The sequence below is a fragment of the Bacillus rossius genome, chromosome 1, assembly GCF_032445375.1.
Source record: "Bacillus rossius redtenbacheri isolate Brsri chromosome 1, Brsri_v3, whole genome shotgun sequence".
NCBI classification, from domain to species: Eukaryota; Metazoa; Arthropoda; class Insecta; order Phasmatodea; family Bacillidae; genus Bacillus; species Bacillus rossius.
The window spans coordinates 116,340,601-116,364,307 of record NC_086330.1 but is presented as its reverse complement, the minus strand read 5'-3'; the positions used below and the strand labels follow the sequence as shown (position 1 = coordinate 116,364,307).

Sequence of the window (23,707 nt, the reverse complement as noted above, 5' to 3'; positions counted from 1 at the left end):
GATAAGTTATTGAGTACAAACAGCCTTAATTACCACTAAAATTGTAAAATTTATATCGCTATTGCTGTTGAATGGTTTAGTATGCGAAGTGGTGAGAAAATATTGATAAGATTTTCATAATATTAACGTTGGAAGACTGCCAGACGACTACAAAAACTTCGTCCTAGTGAGAGTTTGGAAGAAGCTGCTTTTGAGTGTGTAGAACTTCTTCTATTTATATTAATTTCAAGTTTGTATCTCTCCCTCGGTGTCAACTGTTAAAATTTGATAATGTTCTATTGTGGACCGTTTACAAAATTAGTGCATACGTAAATGAAGAGGCACTATCATACCGGTCAATTCTGAAGACATCGTTATAGACATTCTTGTGAACGAGGACGCTAAATTGTACGACGGCAAATTATCTTCAAGAGTAGCAGATCGTCGGTACCAACAGGGTTCCACTACTTCGGACGTCGTTTTTGGACTGTACCTGATTTGCAGTAAAGGTTGAACGATTTTGTCGACATTACCACCGAAAAGTGTCATACATGTAAATCAATGGACCTCAAGGTATGGTGTTGGATTTTGTTTGTGTAATTATAGTATATTCAGATTAGTTTTATTTTGGTGTTTTGTGATAATTGTGTGTTTAGCATTTAAATTATATTTTTAGTACAGCTGAGCGTACTAGTACAATTTGTACACATGTAAATTTGCTAGTACATCTGACAGTTAATTTAGATAGTTTTTTTTTCTTTGTTGATTTTACCCTAACAAAAAGCTCAGTGGTTCCCGTAATGTTAATAAGATTCTCAATTTTACTTTTATTTTTCTACCAGAGTTTTAGTCAGAGTGCACAAAGTTGACTATTAATCCTTGAATTAACTTTTGTTTGCTTCAAGTCAACTTACAATTTATTTAATGTAAATTCATACACGAGTGAGACTGTTTACCAGATCTCTTAATATTCTTTGAATGCTAATGTTCTACTGATTGTGTTATTTAAAATATCGTCAAATAAATTCAATTTTGGATTAAATGTGCGCAAACATTGAATACCTTAATGGTAAAGATTAGTGTTACTTTGGATAGTTTTCTATGAAATCAGTGTTAATACATTAAATTTCTTTTATCGTATGTTATTCTTTTATGACTCAAAGGTAATCAGAGTCAGTAGATTTTGCATTTAAAGTTTTTTTACACGGCGCCCAAAATATTTAACCATTTTATATGTTTTAACCCAGTAATACAGACCTTTAAAATACTTGGGTTAATTTTCTGAGTGAGTGTTGGTCCTCGAGTGTTTAGTCCGAGAGGCTACATAAGCATATATGCCCGTAGGTGACCAACCCTTACAAAACCAAACTACTTATTCGCCCTCAGCAGGCTTTTCGTAAACAGACTCCACTAGGATGTTTTCAGCAGTTTTTAAATTGCGTGGTTTTTTCTGAAGCCCTTAATCACTCACCAGGGAACCATTGTGTGGATGTCTGCTATAGAACATGTGCTGCTAGACTACAGCTTGTTACTCTCGCGGCGTTGTGTACAAACCAACAGTACGCTCCACTTTCGACATCACGGTTCACACTGGAGAACTTCCATCCATCCAGAACGTCAACAGATCAGCTGCGGACAATTACGCCACTTGATCTTCGTTTGGAGACGCCGAACGCGTTTGGACGAGCACCAGGGAGCAAATAGCAATGGAGGCGGTGGCGTCCCGAGCCAAGCAGGAAACAGCTGCCCACAGCAGCGCACGCAGATTCTTTCTGCTTGAGCCCATCAAGGAAGGTCAACTTTCTCACTACGCAGTATAGCTGAGATCTCCCAATGTCGGATCACATGTTTGCATCATTCATTCCCAAATATTTCTACCTACAGATCTTTCGTCTTTCTTTACCTTCTTTGAATGGTTATTGCAATGGGGTGGATTGATTCAAGAGGTTACTTTGGACATACACCATTGCTGGTTACACTGTTTGTCATAAGGAACCTCGATAACTGTGAACAAACATGAATATGCAAACACAAAAAACAAGCCAAAATCAACCATGCATATAGTTGAAAACATAAGACAGCACAGAAACATTACCATGGAAGGAAATGTGTTCGTCTGTGCTGTTGTTGTTGTGGAGACCGAATATCTGTTAAGTATAATCGTTGGTATCTGTCTTTGTGTTGTCCAATGACGGTTCTGTCTTCATTTGCTGTTCTGTTTCAATTGTCTCGTCGTCATCACACTGTGTCCATCATTACTGTAATAGTTTTTTCTGACTAATTCCTTCCACGGAATTTTTCTGTGATATGTTTTACACTTTTGATATTGTCTTATTTTGGTTGGTTTTCTGTGTTTGCATAAGTAGGTAGGTTCGGCGTGTCCTAGGGCACTGGATATACAGTCAGGTTTCAGGTAACCGGCGGCCATCTTAGACTACATCACTTCCGGCAACCATCATGGATTGTAACTTCCTGCGGCCAATTTGGATGACCTAGACCTTTGAACCTCATAGTCATTTTGGATTCAATCCACCATTTTGTTTTCTAGAACATTCCACCATTTTGAATTATGTCACATCCATATTTTATTTTCTAGAAATTTACACCTTTTTTAGTCGAACGCCCCACTCCAGTGCTTTGCACTTTTCGTTACGAAGACATCACCGAACGCCCCACTCCTGCGCATTGCACTTGTCGTTACGCTAGCATCATCATCGAACATATAACGCCAGCACATTGCCCTTTTAGTTACATCCACATCCATCTTAAAAACATTTCTTATTGCAAATAATTAAAAAAATTAAAAAAAATTAAAAACTTATTTAAATACATTTTAATAAAAATTTACCCCAAACTGGATGCAGCCATCTTGTTTTTGTTTAGTGGGAACCGCCACCTTGATTTTATCTGATGAACATCGTCATTGATTGTTGGATCCTCTTGCTTGTAAGGTCGAAGTTCTTATTTCCTACCAGTGTTTTTCTGAACCTTATTGGCCAAACAAATCCACAATTTTAAAAATACACCAATTTTTTTTTAATCAATCCACAATATCCTCTACCATTATGTTAATGGTGGTGGCTGTGAAAACCATTTTTTTTCTTAAAGACTTAATCATATATAATATTTATATGCGGTCTGAGATATAGATCAAAAATCATATTAACTATCTCTACATTGCGGATTCAATGGTAAAAGTAAAGTAATAATAATTTTAAAATTACTAAGCAAAAATTAACTTACTTTTTCTCCGTCATATTTTATTTTATTATTTACTCCATCCTAAATGTTACACTAATCAACACCAAACATTTTTAGAGTCCTAACACACAAGTAATATTTAATTAATGTATCTTCTAATCATTATCGTATTTGAAAATTTATGTTTAAAAGCTGCATGGAAGCAGATATTTTTAATTTAGCGCGCGCGTGTGTGCATATGTGTGTGCATTTACATTTCACACTTATAAGCAGAAACATTTTTGAGTATTCGTGTTTAAAAAGCTGCATGGAAGAAATAAATTATAAATGTTTACATATAAATCCGTTTTCGTAAGGTTTTTAATGAAAGTAAAAACACATGCCGCCTTAATTGTTTGTGCACAATGATATTAGGTTACAAACAAATATGACGATTATTATTTGTAGATTATTAGATATGTTCCCTCTCCACGAGAGAGACCATATCAACACATAAAATTTTACATTTAGACTTAATGTCTGACCGCCACAGTGTATATGATTCAGTTACAATATTCAACTCAGCCATTACCGTATCTGCGAAATGCAATTCACATCACATGAAAATAGTATATTTTGAAAATTGTAGAACAGGAATTCGAAATAAATAAAATATGAAAAATATTTAAAACAATTTAATAAAAACAAAACACACACCTAAACACCATGTTCTCTCCTCGCTAACACAATACCATTCAAGAGGGCGTTACCGAACACCTTCACAATAGCCCGCTCCGCAGCACTTTCCATACTGTCCATCAAATGCTCTGCCCACACAACTATCTGAGCACACAGCTCCAAAGACGATAGATCGAGATACATGGCTAATATCCCTCCCATCGCAGCAGCAATATCCTCCACAGTCAGAGTGGTAGTGTTCACAGGTACATCCACGATGTCTTCCCCGGACTATTCGTCTTCGTCCATCGCAAGATCATCTTCCTGGTCGCTAGCCTTATCTCAGCTCGCATAGGACTCCTCCACAACAATTTACTCATAGCTGGCACGACACATCTTATTAGCTCTGTTGACAACTACAAATGAAATGTCCTAAAGGTGCAATGGTTGAACACTTCCCACCCCAATTACCCTCTATATTCCAGTCCTGTCCATGCGACCCAAGTCACACACCTTTGAAGTAAATCCTTTGACATCAGCAGACCTATCCCTCCCCCTCCCAATGACCCTTTTTAGCCCTTATACCTGTGTCATTTAGTCCTGTATCCACACGTCCCCCACCTTCTAATATAATTTTAAGCACTTTCGACGAGCGTCTCGGCCTAGTAACTAGTGAAAAGTTTCCAACAGTACAGAAATAAATAAAAAAATAATTATTTACTTCATACATGCATTTATTAACATTAAAATTTACAACAAATTTTACTCCATTATGATTTACATAATGTTAGTAGTTTCATCCAATTTTTTTTTTTTTTTTTCAGATTTATCAAATCCTAGCCACTTTACAAACAATCGATCATCTTTCCAACATATCACTTGCTCTATCAAATATTCGTTTGGGTACATGGTAGGATGAATTTCTTATTCGTAGAATCTTCCACGTATCATCTAACCTCGTAAATCTTTCAAGTTATAACATCTCGGGTGGTAATTACGTATTTTTTTTCTAACACAGAATATTTCGGTTCACCAGTTACGTGTATTCCCATTTTCGAATGTTCGTTCATATTTAGAAATACGTACAAATTCTCCAACATTATCTCTAAGTTTTCTTACCCCTAGTTTACTTGAATTTGAATAAACAGTTTTCGTGAGTGAGTAGCTTTTCACATTCAGAGGTCCCAGACCAATTATTCCGTATTTTCTGTAACTATAGTCATTTAGTAAGACCAGTATCACATTAATCCACTTATAACTTCCTTTCGCTGTGAACCATCTCCACATAGCTTCTTTCAAAGTTAGTTAAAAGGTTCATCCACTCAACCTTTTATCTAGGTGAACATAAAATAATTATTTATTAAGAACACGAATAAAAGGCTAAATGGCTACAATGATACATCAACCACTTAGAAGTAGCGTGTTAAATTCCTAACCATCGATGAGCACAGATGTCGATGATGTACGCAGATATGGCACTGGATGGTCGAGTACGATGGTGTCATTATAAGTGAATTTTGGGAGTTACCTTACGAACTTATTAACTTTTTACTATTTATGTATCGTCCAAATGCCATTGAGTACATACTCAAATGAAAACACGCATGCAGAATTATGTATTATATATGCTTCAAAGCTGTGTACGCACGAGAAAGAACTTGCACAGCCTACACCCGGAAAAACACGAGCGCTTCGCACTTCACGATGTCTTGTGAAGGTTATAAAACACATTTTTCATGCGGAAGCTAATGTCTGCTGTAATTTTCCCGAATATTTATTTTGAATTTGTACGAAACAAAAACATTATTTATATTCATACAAACGAATTAAAATCTAGAGTTTCGGTATAAACATAAATTCCAGTATTCTAAACAGCTTTAACATTAACAAACAAAAAATAAAAACAAATTTTTTTTTTAAATATAAATCCCGCGATCACAAATAAAAATAAGGCCTGCACGGTGACCTACTATTCACAATACAACAGAATGGTTAAGTAAATAATTAGATCTAACCAATTGTTGTTTTAACCCGTTGTTGAGGGTTTATTTTTCAATTATGTTACTAAAGAAGGTACCGTTTTCTAGTTCTCTCTTTGTAAATATTTTAGTTGCTGAGAGAATAATAATGAGCCATTAATTAAATTCAAAAACATAAATTGTATTGCGAGGATCATTTAAGAATTTGGAATGAAATAATTAATGGTCCGTTGGGAACCCACATTACCTACATGCCAAACGTATTTTGATTTAATTGCGTCGCTTGGATGTAATTGAGTAACAAACGAACAAACATATTTTTTTCTGTTTTGCTTAGTAGCAGCTAACAGCATGGGTGAATAACATATTTGTCATTTAATTTTATGAATGACTTTACATAATATATGGGTATTCAAACACAATAATGTGTTACTACGTCTGCACAGCCTTGCAAATAGTGGGCCAACACCAAGGCCGCTTACGGAGTAGCATTGGCCAGTGGCTTCCGCTCGATAACTAATCTGAACACTATCTCGACTCGCGTTCGCAACTGAATTCATAGCAGTGAACAAAAAAAAAAAGGTCCTTCGTTACCAATCTAACAGTTAATTACATACCTACAGTGTCAACGGGAATTATTGCAGAGATTCTAAACTAATTTAATAAAATAAGTATTTAATTGCTACACAAGTGTGGCGGTCCAATAAAAGTTTAGGAAAGTTTTAAGTTTTAGATATAACTTAGTAGACTTCGATATGGACTCTGGTAATAGACGGTACTCAAATTGCATGCTACGTTTTCTGATTCGTATACATTAGCTGTTTCAGCCACCGATTAAAGAATTTGTTATCTGGAGGTTTTTCTTGCCAATCTCTTCACTTCCGTTGCACTGCAACACGCAATTTCAGTTCATCACACAGCACAAACTGACTCTACTGTTGACAGGTCCACATCCCGCCACGCGGAGTGAACAGGGTTGTCTCGCGACTTCACCCGCTCCATGCACACGCGGCTATTCAAGCCTCGTGGTCGCACAAGGTCACACGACTTCCATATTCTCTGTTAGGGTGAATTAAAAACATTTCGTACGCTAAGAAGACAAGGAACACACAGCATCTTGAAGCTGGGATGCCCAATACCTACCCCCTTACACCAATCGTCGTCGACCCCTTCCCCAAACAGTTATTGACCCATGACCTTGAAAGTGTTCAACCAAGTGGTTCGGTGGTTCTAACACAGTACATTGTTTGGAAATTAGTCCATCAAAATCGTTTTTAAATGCAAATACAACACTAAAATACTAAGCGAAATATTACACGTTAGGGGCAATTAATATCAACTCATAAAAGTTTTATACAGTTTGTATTTTCTTTCTTATAAACAGATATTTCCTCCCCCCCCCCCCAGGTGTTTAAAATTCCCCCGAATTTTTTTTTTCTTAATGGCTTAACTAGCGCCATAAATTTCCCCCCCCCCCCCCCCCCCCCACCCGTGGACAGCCCTAACTTTTAAGACGGTCGCTGCAGCAATTGCCACTTTAACTGTGGGCACTTCCATAAACATGGCAAGAAATTTAAAACCGTCTAAATTCACCAGGACTAAAATGGCTCCCATATCTAAGTGTACTAAGGTAGTACTAAAACTTTAAATTTTCATGAACATTTAAGACACCATACATGAATATTCATTAAATACTTATTTTACAATAACAGTTACGAATCTCAGCAAATATAATCGATGACCCTGCACTTGATGTTTCAGTTACAAAAAAAAAGTTCTGAACCCCCAAACACTGAACGAGAGCACTGTTTAGTATTTAATTTCTTCTCGCCTTCACATAGGAGAGTGCGACTTTCCACAGCAGTGAGTATGGATTTTGACATTAAGCTGACACGTGTATGGTTAGTCATAGGAGTAATGCTTCCCTCTGCTTGTAATCACAACTGTGCAATCGGGTTTCTAAATTACGCAAAAAAAAAACCTCTAATGATGATATAGCATTATTTGCAAGACGCAATCAAACAATTCAGCATTACAGCAGAAGGTGCAGAGTTACCTGTCACGAGGCCAATCTTTTCAAGGTCCTGAAATGAATATATTGGAGGTTAGGCAATATGTGACATCATATTAACAATTATTGCGGATTGTAAAAAAACTTAATAAGAGTACATAAAATCCACCCCCTTGTAACATAGGTACTTTATACGGGACAGTTTATGAAATAATCTAATATAAAACCACTCTCGCTTTAGCAGTAGGTGATGAACAAGACCGACGAGTCACGGTAAGGCTCACTCTACAATGACACGGGAGTGGAGAAGGATCACGTAAACGGAGGCTGATCTCACGGCAAGGAGTATGTATCTATAATTGCACGCATGCGGATACGAACCCGTACGGATTAGCTCGGCAATGTCCAGCTCTTCTGTTTACGTTACTCCGTCAGACTACAAGAAGCCGAGAATTTGGCTGCGATGGTAGCCTTGTTTGTTTACGATTTAAATACGTTAAATAATAAGATTAAACGACAAATAATTGAACACTAGATATTCTTGTACTTGAAACAATTGTTGGCGTATTTCGAACATAAATAAGCATGGCTACCACAGTAGCCAAGTACTAGGCTTCTATAGTCGCACGGAGCAACATAAACGGAAGAGCTAAGAATTGCCGAGCTAATCCGTGCGGGTCAGTCTCCGTCTGCGTGCTATTGTAGAATCTCTGTACCGTGAGATCCGTCTCCGTTTAAGTGATCCGTCTTCGTTTCCGTGTCATAGTAGAACAGGCTGAAGACTGCTGCCTGAGCCATTATACAAGCAGCCGTGGACGTTTCTGTGGTATAATACATCACAAGATACTCCACTCCCTACGCCTGCAATATTCTTTTATGTGCGTTGCTGGTCGAAGAGTTGCTCATCAAACGAACAGAACACACCACGCCAGTGGCGACCTCACCTCGTCGAACGTTTCGATAACCGACAACAGGGCACCAGCCGATCGTTCCTTATTTAAGAACATAGATTCGCAATTAAAAACTTCACAACTTTAAACGCCAGGTGCTCAAAAAATTTATTTCATCGAGCTTTAGGTCAGGTATAGGGTAGAGTGGGGGAATTCCGATCATCGGGGTAATTCCGACCACTATCGATCTCTGAAATATCGATTTATTTGAGTTGGTTGTACGATGCTACGCTCTTGCGGAAGATAAATGAAGCACGTTCAGATAGTTGGCGCGATTCTGCCTGCGTAGAGACAGCCGCAAGAGTGTTTTGTTTATTTCGTCGATAATTCGTGTAAGAAATTTGGATCATATTATGTAAGGTAGGTAATAAAGTAGCCATAAGTAAAATCTGCAATTATTTGTACACAAGTAAACAGGGTTAATGTTAATAATAATGAACTTACAAATTGTTTTAACTTACCGTAAGTTACAGAAGATGCGAGTTTGTTTACACGTGGTAATTCGGGATCGGAATAACCCCAAATAGAATTTTCATCAATATATTTTAATAATATAAAATATTTTAATAACAATTATGTAATACACTGTTTACAGATGCCTCGACATAGAGTACGAAACACACAAAAAGCTTCAAAGAATTCTGAATCACTGACTGCAGCTGTTACAGCCATAGAGGAAAATAGGAAATCAATTCGGCAAGCAGCTAAATGCTATGGAATTCCATATGCAACACTTCATGACCAGTAGCGGATCCAGAGGGGGGAGGGGCTAAGGGGCTCAAGCCCCTTCCAAAAGCATCTGGGTCCACTATTGTTTTAGTGTTTGCCTTGATAAAGCTTAGCCTCAGCTGGGTCAAGCCCCTCCCAAGCCAAAATCCTGGATCCGCCACTGTTCATGACCGACTGAAATCAGGTAATGTTTCAAAAGTTAATTTAGGACAACCACCAATATTTAACGCTGCACAGGAAAATGATATTGCAGATCATGTAATTCTTCTGTCAAAATTATTTTATGGGATCACAATGACAGACCTAAGAAAGCTAGCTTTTTCTTTTGCTGAGAAAATGCAGATTACACACAATTTCTGCATGGAAAGTAAATTGGCTGGAAGGGATTGGCTGGAAGATTTCATGAGGCAACATCCCAGCATATCACTCCGACAACCACAAGCAACCAGCATCAATAGGATTACAGCGTTCAATAAAGTTGAAGTCAAATTGTTTTATGATAATTTGGAAGGCATAATGTTGAAGCACAAATTTTCGCATGACAGGATCTTCAACGTAGATGAGACTGGCATAAGTACTGTCCAAAATCCAGGCAAGATACTCGCCAAAAAGGGGGAGAAGAGATTTGGAACATCAGTCAGCTGGGAAAGGGAACGAAATGTGACGGTTGTATGTGCAATGAGTGCCAGCGGTTCTTTCGCACCACCAATGTTTATCTACCCATGTCAAAGGCTGAGCAAGATTATGAAGACAGATGGTTCCCCAGGTTCTTTGTATCAGTGTTCCAAGTCAGGCTGGATAAATGAGGAACTATTTTTAGCATGGCTACAACATTTCAGTGCCTTTTGTAAACCAGATCCTAACAATTCAGTTTTGCTTGTTCTGGACAACCATTCCAGCCACATATCTCTCGAGTCATGAATTTTGTCGTCACAATGGAATAATTATGTTGTCTCTGCCTCCACACACATCCCATAGAATGCAGCCTTTGGATGTTGCTTTCTATGCACCACTGAAGAAGGCCTATTACGAAGCATGCAGAAGATGGATGGTAAATCATCCCCACGAAAAACTCAGTCCAGATGAACTTTCAGGACTCTTTAACATTGTGTTTATGAAGGTAGCAACAATTGAGAAGGCAGTCAATGGTTTTCGGAAAACTGGAATTTGCCCTCTAGATCCAGATATTTTTTCTGAAGAGGAATTATTTCCCAGTAACCTGCAAGAGGTGGATAGGTCTATCATAGAAGGAGGAATTGAAAATTTTACCACTGTCACTTCTCCTGTTATTTCAAATTCAACTACTGGGAACAGAATTGTCTCGCCCAATATGGATTTTACACATTCCAGTTGTGATGGACCTTTGTGTTCTTTCCAGGATGTGGCTCCAGTTCCTAAAATAATTTCTCGGGTCACAATAGAGTCAAAGACAAGGCCTAGAAGAAAAATGCATTCTCAGATCCTAACTTCAACTCCGCAAAAAAATGTCTTGAAGATGCTAGGGTAAAAAGGGCTGTTGTAAAAATAATGAAGTTCGAATAAGAAAGAAGAAAGGACTTCATGGAGACTTAGGCCCAGATTCCCGGACAAAAAAGAAACAATGTCGTAAGAAGATACTTCCAGTTAGTTCCTCAGAAGATGATGCAGTTGCTGATCCTTGTAATGACATAGAACCAACAATAAGCAATGCCAAAGACTTTTGCATTCTTTGTGGAGATGAGAGACATGACAATGAACTTTGGTATAGGTGCACTTCGTGTTCAGAGTGGGCTCATGCAGAGTGCACTGGATTTGATACACCAGACAATTATATTTGTGACTATTGTCAGTCATAAATACCAATCACTTAAGAGTTGATTTTATCAGCTATAATTTACATAATTCTTATTTTGTCTCAACAATTTTTTTTCACAGAAAATTTTTTAATTTATTTGCTTGTAGTGTTCTATGCATTTATTTGTGCTTTTAGTATTAGTTAAGTGACAGCCATATGTCCAAAATAATTTAAATATTTTGGTGAATATAAATGATCGGAATTACCCAAATGTCGGGGTAATTCCAACCAAACATATGACTTATTAAAAAAATTTTTTTCCCCAAACCAATAACAATTTCTTTATTTCTAATACCCACAAGTCAAGTCATAATATAGGAGAATATATATTCTGTTTTACACCTCCTTTCCGTAACAAATTGTCTTAATATGGACAATCTTGCTTAAGTGATCGGAATTCCCCCACTCTACCCTACAAACTGCGCAAGGAAAGCAATGACGCGAAACACTACCAACGCAAGAAAATCACGGTGGTTTATTAAAACACGCAAGTCGCAAGACGCCATCACCCCTAAAACTTGACGTTGTAAATCATTAGAACACAAATTTCTTTCCCGGGCATCTTTTGATAATTCATGTTTATCATGAGAACATACTTTTTTTTTCACTATTAAATTTTTTTTTACTGTGCTAATTTTTAACAAGAAAAAACGTGAAATTAATAATCATAACATCATTTTCTTCTATGCACATAATGTCTGAGTCTTAAAAGTTTTCGAAAAACTTCACTTCAAATACAAGTCAAAATTCAAGAGGTTCAAAGTTGATTAATGTTTGTGCTGCACTTTTGCAACTCACATAGTTAGTGAAGAAGTATTTTAAAACTACATTATTGGACTTTATGCATCTTACATTCTTACATACTATAAAAACCTGGCCTTCAGCCCACCCCACACGATGCCCATTTTCTGCTATAACTTCTGTTATACCCATGGGTATAAAAATTTTCATAAAAGTTCGTATAGCATACAAGAAAAAAAGGATTCGTTACCCCATACACACGATACCTAGAATGCAAACAGAAAACCAGCCAACACAGTGGCCGACCAAAGCAAGCATATCCGGGTACATTAAACATGTCGCTATCCATTTACCCAAATACTGAAAGTATATGAAAATTGCAGCTGTTTATTTTAAAGATTCTGTAACCTAGTGAATGATTTTTTCATATTTTATTTTCTATATTTCATTTGCAAAAAAATAGAACAAAGTTTATTTAATTTTTAAATCAATACAGAGCAATTTTTAAAATCAACGAAATTTTATTTTTTTATTGGTAGGTTAGTTTAAAAATTTATTAATATAAAACTTAAAGGATACAAACAAAATTGGGTTTGCTTTAAAGTAGTTTACTTATAATATATTTATAATATTACATTAATAAGACAATTGTTAATCTAGCAATTCACAGTAATAACTGTGTTAATTTCATTGTGATAGTAAAAAATGTACCAATTCACATATTTTTAAGTGTTACTTGATTTACTAACTTATTTTACTACTTACTTTGAGAAATTGTAACTAACAATTTTTGTAACCCAGTGACAACAAAAAAAAAAAGTTTAGTTTGAATAAAAAACTTAAATCTAAAGTGAAGGAAAATCATATATATATTTTTAAGCTAACAGGTGGGGGTTTCTATGAAGTGTTAGTTTATTCATTGATAATTTATGAACAGTCATTCCTAATAAACATTGGAGTTTTAATTAGAGAAATTGTTTTTTTTTGTTTAAATTACTTGTGAACATAATTTAATTGTATCTAAAGTAAAAATAAATATATCTAGTATTAAAATAATGAAACCAATGGTCTGAGCTATGTATTTAATAATATTATAAAAATAAGATAAACAAAATAAAAAAGGCTTAGCAGTGACTAGGTTTTGAACCACATCATAAACTACCACTCAAAACACCCCTCTTCCCCCCCCCCCAGCTACACCACTACACTACCTAGTCTCTCATTCTTTGGGATGGAGACAAAGTTATTCATATATTAATACTGTAATACATTTTTATTATGTATTTTAAAACTTGTGATTACTTCTTTCTACAACTATTTTAGTTCACCAAATATATTCCAGGATATAAAGTTTCATATGGCATACCATGACATTACATCCCCATATATATATATATATATATATATATATATATATATATATATATATATGGGTTTATATTGCTACACTTGAATCCGCCATTTTGACGGTTTTGGCTAAAACTTGAGATATGAAACTTTTATACCCAGAGCCAGACCCCTTGGAAGGGAGCTGAAAAGTTACCTACACGAGAGCAGGCACACTAACAGAAAATAGGTTTGAAAATTGCTAAGGAAATGGGTATCATGTGGGTCTGGCTTTAGACCCATCAACATCCACACTTCACCACGCCATTATAAGCAAAAGAGGTACAAGACCCATAAGAAATTGCTACAATTCTGAGAATCCACCAAAACAAAATTATACAGTCGAAAAATCTAGTTTACTGGATAATGGAAAAAAATACTAAACTTGAAATTTTTTTTATGAAGAATAAAGTTGTCCTATTATCCAAGTCAAACACTGCTTGTTTCGAGGACTAAACATACCATTTCAATGGACCCCAAAATGTACAAGTTTCCTGTCCTTTTAGTTATTAAACTCTACTTAAAATACAATGAATACTCTGTTGAAATACACTGAAAGTTTTCACATGTTTGAAAAATCATTCAAAAATTTTAATAGCCAATCATTTTTATAATTTATAAAGTAAAAAAATTGTAAGATACTTAATTGCCTTATAATAAATGTAACAACATGACTAAAAAATATTTATCTTCAACTGTTTTTACAATATCTGATCATTCAACAAAAGAACACCCATTAAAAAATTTTAACCATAGAAGGGTCTTTCCGATAATAACACGTTACTTCATTGCTTTTCTTTAAAAGTAGTTCAACTAAAGGTAGCAAGGGATCTTTCCTGGAGAAACTTTTCCAGTCATCTGTCGAAATTGTTTAAGTAGAGCTACAGGAGAATTCAGAAATTCGCATTTTGAAATTTAGAAATATAAAACATTTTTCTTATACAGTAATGCAAAACTTCAATAATACTATTGTGAATAGCATGCACACTGAACTATGCCAAACTGAAAGTGTTTCAGGCATTGTCATGTTTTAATGTTAAATCCACTGGAAGCAGTACACAGTTAGCTCAAAACTTATAATATTCAATACATCTGCAAGCACTAAAGATTTTGTATCCCTTTCCTTAAGAGTTTTTTGAGTGCCAAGCACCATCAGGTACAGCTTGCTTATCTTTCAGTTGAACTTGCGAACTTGCAAGATAACAAACAATGAACAATCCCACATTCAACACGCAATTAAAGATAGTCTCGCCAAAGACACCAGGAACCAACAGCTCCAACATGGTATCTGTATAATTTTCTCACTGATGTTAATGCTGGAAGCTGGTGGGCCATCGGCTTGCAATGTAATGCTCAAGACAAGAATGATTCGTGCAGATGGATGAAAGAATGGGATTACTGAACATGTACACACTACACAAAACATTACGTGAGTATTTACTGAATTAATTCCTTATTAAATTGCTGATAGGAATAGGCATGAAAGTGTGTATCACCTCTGTTACAGGCAATGATTAGCATCATATTTTGCATATGTAAAGATGAAGGATGTAGGTAATTATAAACTTAAGCACACTCTTAATGATTAAAACTTGGCATTTAAAAGACTACTACTTTTATTTTTTAGCTTTAATAAAGACATGACTGCTTGTTTTCATTCAAATAGACAAAATTTTAAGCATCTGTGACATGTTAGCTAACAGATAAGGTATGGTAATTTTTACTTTTGAAAGCTTACATTGTATCCCTAATGAACTTAAGTAACCACGTTTTACAAATAAATTTTTGTAGGTATGACACGGCTAAGTTTATGTCCAGTTTCAGATTCCAATCAAGTTAGATCTTTCTTTCTGGTAGAAATACTGAATAAATTATGAACAAATTAAATAAATTCAAAAAATTATCCAAAAGCAAAATGTAGTGGTAAGTACAGCCCTAACCAATCTTAAAGGTCCCATACGGAAACAGCAGGTGCTGTTTTTGGTATAGTACTATAGGCTGCAGCCCTCGCTTTTACATTTGTGAATTAAAAGCACTTTTCACTAGGACAACTATTTTTTATCAGCCAATTGTCTCACTCTGTGATGGCACATGTGCACACCAATGAGGGGTGAGTGTTGATGGGTTTAAAGCCAGGGAAGGGAGGAATCCAGGAGTCTGAAGAAAAATTGCCCTACAGGGCTACATGAGTGAGCAGTTTGTATGACAATGAATTGGTGCGTAGGTTTTTATAGTGTTGCAGTTGTTTCAGTAATTTGAAAAGTAGTGCTGCTCACTGTGAAAAGTGCAGTATTTCTTTATGAGTTAATATGTATGTTAGTATAGTAACATAATTCTTTCAAACAACAATCTATTACCTGTCAGAATAATAACAGGTAATACAATCAAAACTAAACTAACTTCATGCAAAATAGTATGAGCCACTAAACACAATCCTTCTAATAAAAGACTAATTAGCATACCAAACTATTATAAATTGAGTAGTTTCAGTGCGAATCAACTCAAATTTATAGAAACTTTTACTTTAGAGACATGATGCCATTCTATTCAACAATCATAGAAGATAATTGTTAATGTCTCTTATGCTTCCACACTAAAGCTTTTCCATTCCAATGTTTAACAGGCAAGTTTTCCATAAGAGAGTATTGGTACATTCTCCTATTACAGTCTTAGGCAAGATGACACATGTTTTGTTCCGGACATCCTGATTTCTGTTTCCTAAGGTTTCCAGTAATTATTCTAAGCATAATAGGTCCCAATAAATGGCCACCACCATTTTCATTTGGATTCTATTCCCTATATCATAATGTCAATGATAGAATAAATTCATACAAATTGTATGTTAAATTGAAATAAATCAAAAGTGTTTGCAGACTTATAAGGCTTAGGTTTTTAACTACTTCTTAGCTTCTGGGTTTGGACACATCAATGATTTTACAGGCATGATTTTAATCCACAAGCTAAGTAGAAGTCAGAATTGTTAAATTACATCAGTATAATCCTCACTTAGTTTATAAAAAAATAAGACCTAAATATTTGTTTATTATTTAATGCAGGAATGAAACAGGAATATGAATAGGTCATTTGACTTACTCCACATTTCACATATGTAGTTGTAAAGTAGGATATTTTTGGGAATTTGCATTTGTTTTTTTTAGGTCTTGTGATGAGAACGGGGCAGCTAGAAACGGTCTCAGACTCACAAGGTGGCAGCGAACATTGTGGTTATGTGGTTATTGTAACCTAGGTGCACTCGAGATGCTAAAAGAGAGATTTTTGTGGATGTTTTCAGTTGCCTTTCATAGCGTGAGAGCAAAGGAACTCGAGTAACTAATTATGATCCAGGGAAAAATAAATTAGAACAATTTCTGAACCAGCCGAGAATCAATCCTGACAAACTTTGACTACACACTTTAGGACCCTAGCTTTCGAGCCCACTGGTGGACAATTAAAATGGTAACTTTTTCAATTTATTTATAAATGTCTGACAAAAGGTTTTAGATGTAAACCTGCACTAGTGAAAATATATGTGAAACCAATATAATTTTTACTAAAATTACAGAAACCTTACGAAAAGTTGTCAATAAGTAAGGAAAAAACAGATCTGTAAGTGCTTCATTTATTTAAAAATTAATCATGTCAATAAATTTTTTGTAGCTTCAGAAGAATGGATAAAAGATACATTAATCATTCTTCTTAGTCATAGTCAAATGGCAGCTAAGATATTCATGCCAATTACACCTATGGTTTCAAACAAAAATACATACAGCTAAGTAACCACTTGTAGACGGTAGCTGGATCATAAAAAAACTGCTGTTATTTACCATTTACCTTCATTAGCCTAAAGCTAGAGTCATAAACAATGCAACGACGAACACATCACAACAAATCCAACAAACTGTCACACAGCATTCCAGCACGACAGATTTAATAGCGTAGGGTCACAATACCAAAAGATTAACCTGACGATTTCTGATTTGGCTGTTGGCAAATTGTTCCAAGCCAAGTACTTGCATAATATGCAGTATAGAATGCACTAAAAACAGTGTAGAAGAGAAAATGAACATGAAATCTCAGCCCGCTTTATCTTTTATGGCTAATTTTTGTAGTCCTTCAACCCAATTTCATACAAAATACCATGAGTCTGAACTTTATTAATTACAAGTTATTCACAAACTCGTCCATTCCTAAATTAAATCTTCACCAATCTACAACATTGACCACAAACACAATGGTATCTGTTTATATAAACAGATGAAGGCAAGTTACAAATATTAAAGTATACTCACATGTAAAATGAAATTTCATTTTTCAGCATAAAAATTTACCAAGTTGGTAAATATTTTTGAAGTTAAATTCTGTAAGGTTCCTATCCATTTCTATTTTGCTTTCTGTCAGGCGACACGACAAAATTAGACATAGAATCTATTCCTTGTGGGCACTCAGGACGCGTAATTTGCAGGGGTAATGTCACTGCGAACTCGTATTTCAATGGCTACTGAGCATGTCGGGCCCATCGTGGAACTGTGATTCCAGATTAGCATATAATTACAAGAAAATACTGAATAGTAAAAAAGTGACATATTATTTGCATTCAAACTTTAACTACAAATATATTTTTTTTTTGTAATAGCACTTATTAATAAAGGACCAAAAATGGAATAAAAATGTATCTGTTATTTTTGGGATTTTACATAACTTACAGTAAACTAAGAATATAGAAGCATATGTTATTTTATTAAGTGATCTGAATAATTTTTTAAGGATTTTTTTAAATGGTGTGTACTGTGTTTTGAATATCAACAGTGTTTTCTTTTGCAATATTTTATGTGCATGCCTAGCACTTTAGATTGTTCTGTGCTAGCTTGCAAAATGTTTGCACTCTCGATGTAGCGACAGAGACTTGCTAAACAAAATCCCTCTCAGAGGCACTATTTCACCTAGTGTGGCAAAGAATTGGCTCCCTTAAACTCTACGTGGAACATGTGCTTAAAAGCAATTAAAATGAAAATAGGTAGAAGAGAGATAGTTATATAGTTTACTCTACCTTACCGAGAAGACTTAAAGAGCATCACCCATTTTTGTTGACCTTGCAAACAGTTTCAAGGATTCTTAAAGTATCCATAATGCAGCCTTTCATGCATCCTTGTAGCTCTTCAGCAGCTTGCAGCACTGGTTTAGTATAAATGTGATGACAGTTGTTTGTTTAGCCGGCAGACTGTTGTCCACAGATCTGTCTATCTATTACTGTTAACCGATCAACTTAAACTTCACAAATGGAAAATTTCATGAAAAATTAAAGATTCTAAACACAAATAAATTACTGCCACAAATATATTACTTTGTTGATACGCTGTTATTATCATAAAGACTGAATATTCTTTCACTGCAAGTTCCTCATTGAATGCAGCCTTGAAACTTAAGGAACCTTTGGTTAACGCTGCGTCGGTAGAGGACATATATCCTTACTATTCTGAAACAGCCTACCACTATAGTGATCATTTTAAAATAGTAGTTTTATTAAAAAAAAAAATAAAGAAAAATTACTGCTTACCTTATAGAACTTGAAGGTGTAGTAGTTTCACAGCAACAAGAAACAGTTGTGTTACATCATTAGATGAAGCACTAAGTGAGGTCTATCAAACTGGATTACACAGCAGGAACTTCATATTTTGCTTCATTACACATATGCCACTGAAAATCAAACAATAAAGCTATGAATAATTAATTCAGTTCATATACATACAGTATATTGGTTGGAAACAAAAATAAAATAGTACATCCTATTCCTTTACACTACAGATGCTAATAATATTGTGTGATTTCCCCGACTTTTCATGGTATTTCCGAACACTTTCTTTCCTCTGTTGTTTTCAGGTTTTCTACATTTGCAGCGATCTGCCTGCTTTTTACGTAACTAGACCAATTAAGTTTTTAAATCTCTCAAGAACAACTGCCATACATTAATTACAATAATGAGAGGCTGGCAAAAAAATATTTTTCTGCACAAATATGAAGACCAAACCAGGTACAACTAGGTTGTATAAATATTCCAATTACAATATGTAATTAATACCTGCATATGATTTTGGGCACTTTCAGTTGCTAACTGTTCAGAACAACAAAAAAAGGTATACTTGTTAATATATAATTTGAATACCATAAATATCATAGGATCAATGTATATTTTTGGTACAATAGGTACTATGCAAAAATAAATTTAAAAAAAAAAGGTACTTACCGGTACGTATTAACGCCACCACAGCAGAAGTTGCGCTAATGCGTGTGAAATCATGTGAATGGTTGATTAGGTCAGGATAGCTACATCATAAATTGGTAATTCCTAAGCAACCATAAGAAATATTTTATAATATTTTTAATGTAGCTATACTAACCCAACCAACTGTCCACAACGTTTGAAAGCTGTTTTAATGTAGCCAACCTTACCTTATTGAAAACATTGCAGATGGTAGCACAATTTATTCTGACAGTTGGAAAGGTTACCAGTGTTTTATTTTATGCTTTTTCACAAAAAATTTTAGGTGTAGATTGGCGGCACTTAAAAACTGCCAAATCTGTAGCTGCGGTAGCGTTAATACGTAAGTACCAAATAACCCATAGCACTTAGCCAGTACCAATTTGAAAGGAAGGTCTTAGGTTTTATTTGTAAATAATATTAGTATATTAATTGAAGCAAATGTTGTATTTTAATGAATAAACAATTATCTGCAGTAAATATAAAATCAATAATTAATGAAGTATAAGTATGTGTACATGACATCTTTTATTTATTTCTCCCTAAAAACAAAAATATATTTAATAACTAATGAACCATAATTAATGACAACTATATATACATGTGTGTAAATTCAATGAAGAGTCACATGAATAAGGATACTACAAAAAGGGAAAATACCAACTAACTATTGTTAATTGTAGGTGACACATAGTTTACAAAAACTATTGTCACATGTGCTGTCACTTAGAAATAAAGAGAAATATAATATGTTTAGTTATTCATATTGAAAGTGTATCAACCATATTTTTATGTGTTTTATCTTACGAGGCACATCCACAAACCCTGGGGCCTGTACTCACAGGAACAAAACAAAATTATAAGGAAATATATATTGCAACACATACCTACAGAAACTGTTTAACTATTATTTAACATATTTACCACCAGAACTGAATCATTTGTCATACCCTGGGAACAACTTTGGAATGACTGTGTCGTAAAAGTCTGCCACCTGGGCTTCGAACCACTGCAAGACAACTATCTTTACCTCTGTCATTCCCAAAACACCTGATGCTGACTGGACAGGAATTTCTTGAGGTGTTGGAAACAATGGAAATCACTGGGTTCGAGGTCTGAGCTGTAGGGTGGCTAACTAAACACTTCACAGCTTAGCTCCTGCACTAGCTTTGCTATCCGTCGAGCCATGTGTGACCTAGCATTTACGTGCAGGAAGACAAAACCTGCACAAAGCATCCCACACTACACTACCTGGCCCGTCACAATTTCTGCAGTTTTTGACAGTAATGCTAAGCATTCACTGACTGCACTTTACAGTTGGCAAGAACTGGAATAACAGCCTTCAACAGCTGCGACAATGCTAATTTCAGAATGTGTGAAGTACCATTAATACATGCCCCATACTACATAATTGCTCTATCACTCATGCGCAGTTGCTTTACGCAGCATTTGTTTTGCTAGCCGTGAGACAAGCAGGAGTTACTTGTGGACATATCTTGTATAATGAAACTCTCCAGTTGGAACTACGACAAATCATGAACAAGTCAAGAAATTCGAGAGCATAGTAGTGTCAACAATGTTCAGGTGGCAAAAACCTCGATGTATCCCCTCCCCACTCACAAATCAACAATGATTTTCATATTTACAAATGATTTTGGAAATAAAAAACGCATGCCTATATTAAAAATAAAACTGCTCGTAAGAAAATATAACTAACACAGGGAGAGGAAATGAAATATGTTCAAAGAATTTATCCAAAACCAAAGTTGTAACTAGGTACGGATAAAGCAGCAAAATATTCAAGGGAGAGCGCGTTAATAATAATTTTGAAAACAATATACCTTTTTTATGTTTAAGAACTATTCAAAAAACTTACCTTTACTGTAATGAAATACAGTTCTGAAATAAAATTTTACTGTACATACAAAAAACAGCACATACAATATACAATATACAATAACTTACATGACAGTCTTCCAAATATATATTAACCAAGTAAACGTTTGTAGTCACTAACTTATTCTGAAAATATTAACTTCTAGGCAGATGCAAATCCCAACACTTCGCAATTTCGTAGGCCTTCAAAAACTAACCGTCCAAAACGGCTGACATGTTAAAAACAAACACATAAACAGCAGAGATTAGTGAGCACTTAATATTATCAACATAGTACATAGTTGTAGATGGTGACGAGTCAAAGAAATGTAAGAAGTTGAAAATCTTGACAAATATACGTACGAATCTAAACGTAATTCTTCCATAATAAAGAAAGTATATAAGTTCAAGCACGTATTTAAAACAAGAAGTTTCGTATATTACACTTCTTCATTATTTACAGTTAAGTGGTAAGGTTAAAACAATAGTAGGAGTTTACGTAACTAAATGCAAAAAAGTCTATAACATTTATATTTATAATCACGGGAAGAGAATTATATAAAACCATATTTTTTTCATTAGTAATGCAAACAAAATTAGCCATCACCTAATGCCATATGTTCATTGCTAGGGGTGCGCCTAGCAAGGGCGTTAAAGTAAAAGGGTGAAGGGATACATCCCACCCCTCTTCGAAATCCTAAAATAACAACTTTTACAATCAACAAAAGAAAATAAATTGAAAGCAAACAACAAGCAATGATGTTCTATCACTTTCTGCTAAACCAGTACAAATTCAAAAAGTTAAATTCTGTGAACTCTCTTGAGGCCTAATGCTCCTTCTGATTCTGGCTTAAGTTTAAATTTTCCTAGGCGAATCAGAATATACCATGACTTTGACGTCGTCCGACCGAAGCCCACCCTAAAGCCCGACCTGCAACCGCCAGTATCCGACCCCGGTAATGGAACGCACCCCTAGCCAAGGCCCACCCGAGTCAGGTGAGCAACGGCACAACAGGTAAAATCAGAGACCATGCTCTAATTAACCAGCCACCGCGATCCCTGTGCATTATAAATTAAACATAATTTAATGGTAACAACACTTTTAATTAAAAACCCCATCCAATGGAAGTGTGACGTAGGAGTGCACGGGTCACTCACGTGTGAATTTTTATTAATACATTTGTGAGTGCTTCCCCTGCGGCCTTCAGCCTAAATTAAATAAAGTAGTGTGTGACGTAATTATGACCTCCCCAATATTTGTGTATCACTCGTCACAGGAGCAGTCAACAAGTGACGAACAGTCTCCAGGGTGACTCACATTATTCAAACTTAATTAATGCAAACTTGTTGAGTCCAATCCCTAAAAAGTATCTGTGTATTAGGTTAATTTTTATTATTTAATGTGTGCATTTAGAGCCACTTTCAATCTCATATTAATATAATAATTTCCGAATAACGGAACTTTAGAAACTTTGGCGCGAGGGGCGCTGAGGCCTCCCCTCACGCCAAGTGAAAACACCAGTACCAAATGAATCGCGGACCGGGGCGGACCTGCGTCCCACGGGGAGTCCTCATCTTTTGTCTTCACCGAAATTTATTACTGGTAATTATAGTCATTCTACAAAACCTTTTTGTGCTTAAACTCCCCGTGCGCACCCGGTCCTTTTTACGGTGTAGGGCCTAACCCAGCCGCTTAAACTTAAACTCCCCGCACAAAGCATTACGCGGGGCAGTGCAGCATACGGCACGGGCCGATTCCCGCCACCAAAGACTTTGGGACAATCGCCGAGTGCACAGGCACCGGCAACAACAATGTAAAGACTTATAATAAATTTAATAGCGACCCGCGGCCCACACAGGTGGACCCAGGTATCGCCGTTTCGCAATTTAACGGGATTGGCCATGTCCAATGGACCTCCCCCTCAACCTCGACTGGTGTGAGGATTTAATATTAGCGACAGCGCATCAGAGCGCCCAGTGTCAATTTTGTGTAGTTTTTGTAGGGAAATTTAATGTGCATCGTGTGACTGTAAAATGCAAGTGTAACTATTCGTTTAGTTAAACGTCCACTCCACACACTCCGTGAGCGACGTGTATACGATTGTGCAA

The 23,707-nt window shown here is 35.6% G+C and overlaps 2 long non-coding RNA genes across 2 annotated transcripts in view; one reads left to right on the top strand and one right to left on the bottom strand.

Annotated features, from left to right (window-relative positions):
• Window positions 1–14,670: 14,670 nt before the first annotated feature.
• Window positions 14,671–23,707, top strand: part of LOC134542881 (uncharacterized) — a 53,064-nt gene continuing 44,027 nt past the window's right edge. Inside the window, exons 1-2 of the long non-coding RNA XR_010076864.1 lie at window positions 14,671–14,896; window positions 19,345–19,495. This is a non-coding gene — a long non-coding RNA (uncharacterized LOC134542881). The remainder of the gene's footprint in view (window positions 14,897–19,344; window positions 19,496–23,707) is intronic.
• LOC134542876 (uncharacterized) lies at window positions 16,612–21,947 on the bottom strand. Its single transcript, XR_010076863.1, has 2 exons — window positions 21,689–21,947; window positions 16,612–19,161 (listed from the first exon to the last, which is right to left on the bottom strand). It is a non-coding gene; the product is annotated as an uncharacterized LOC134542876 (long non-coding RNA).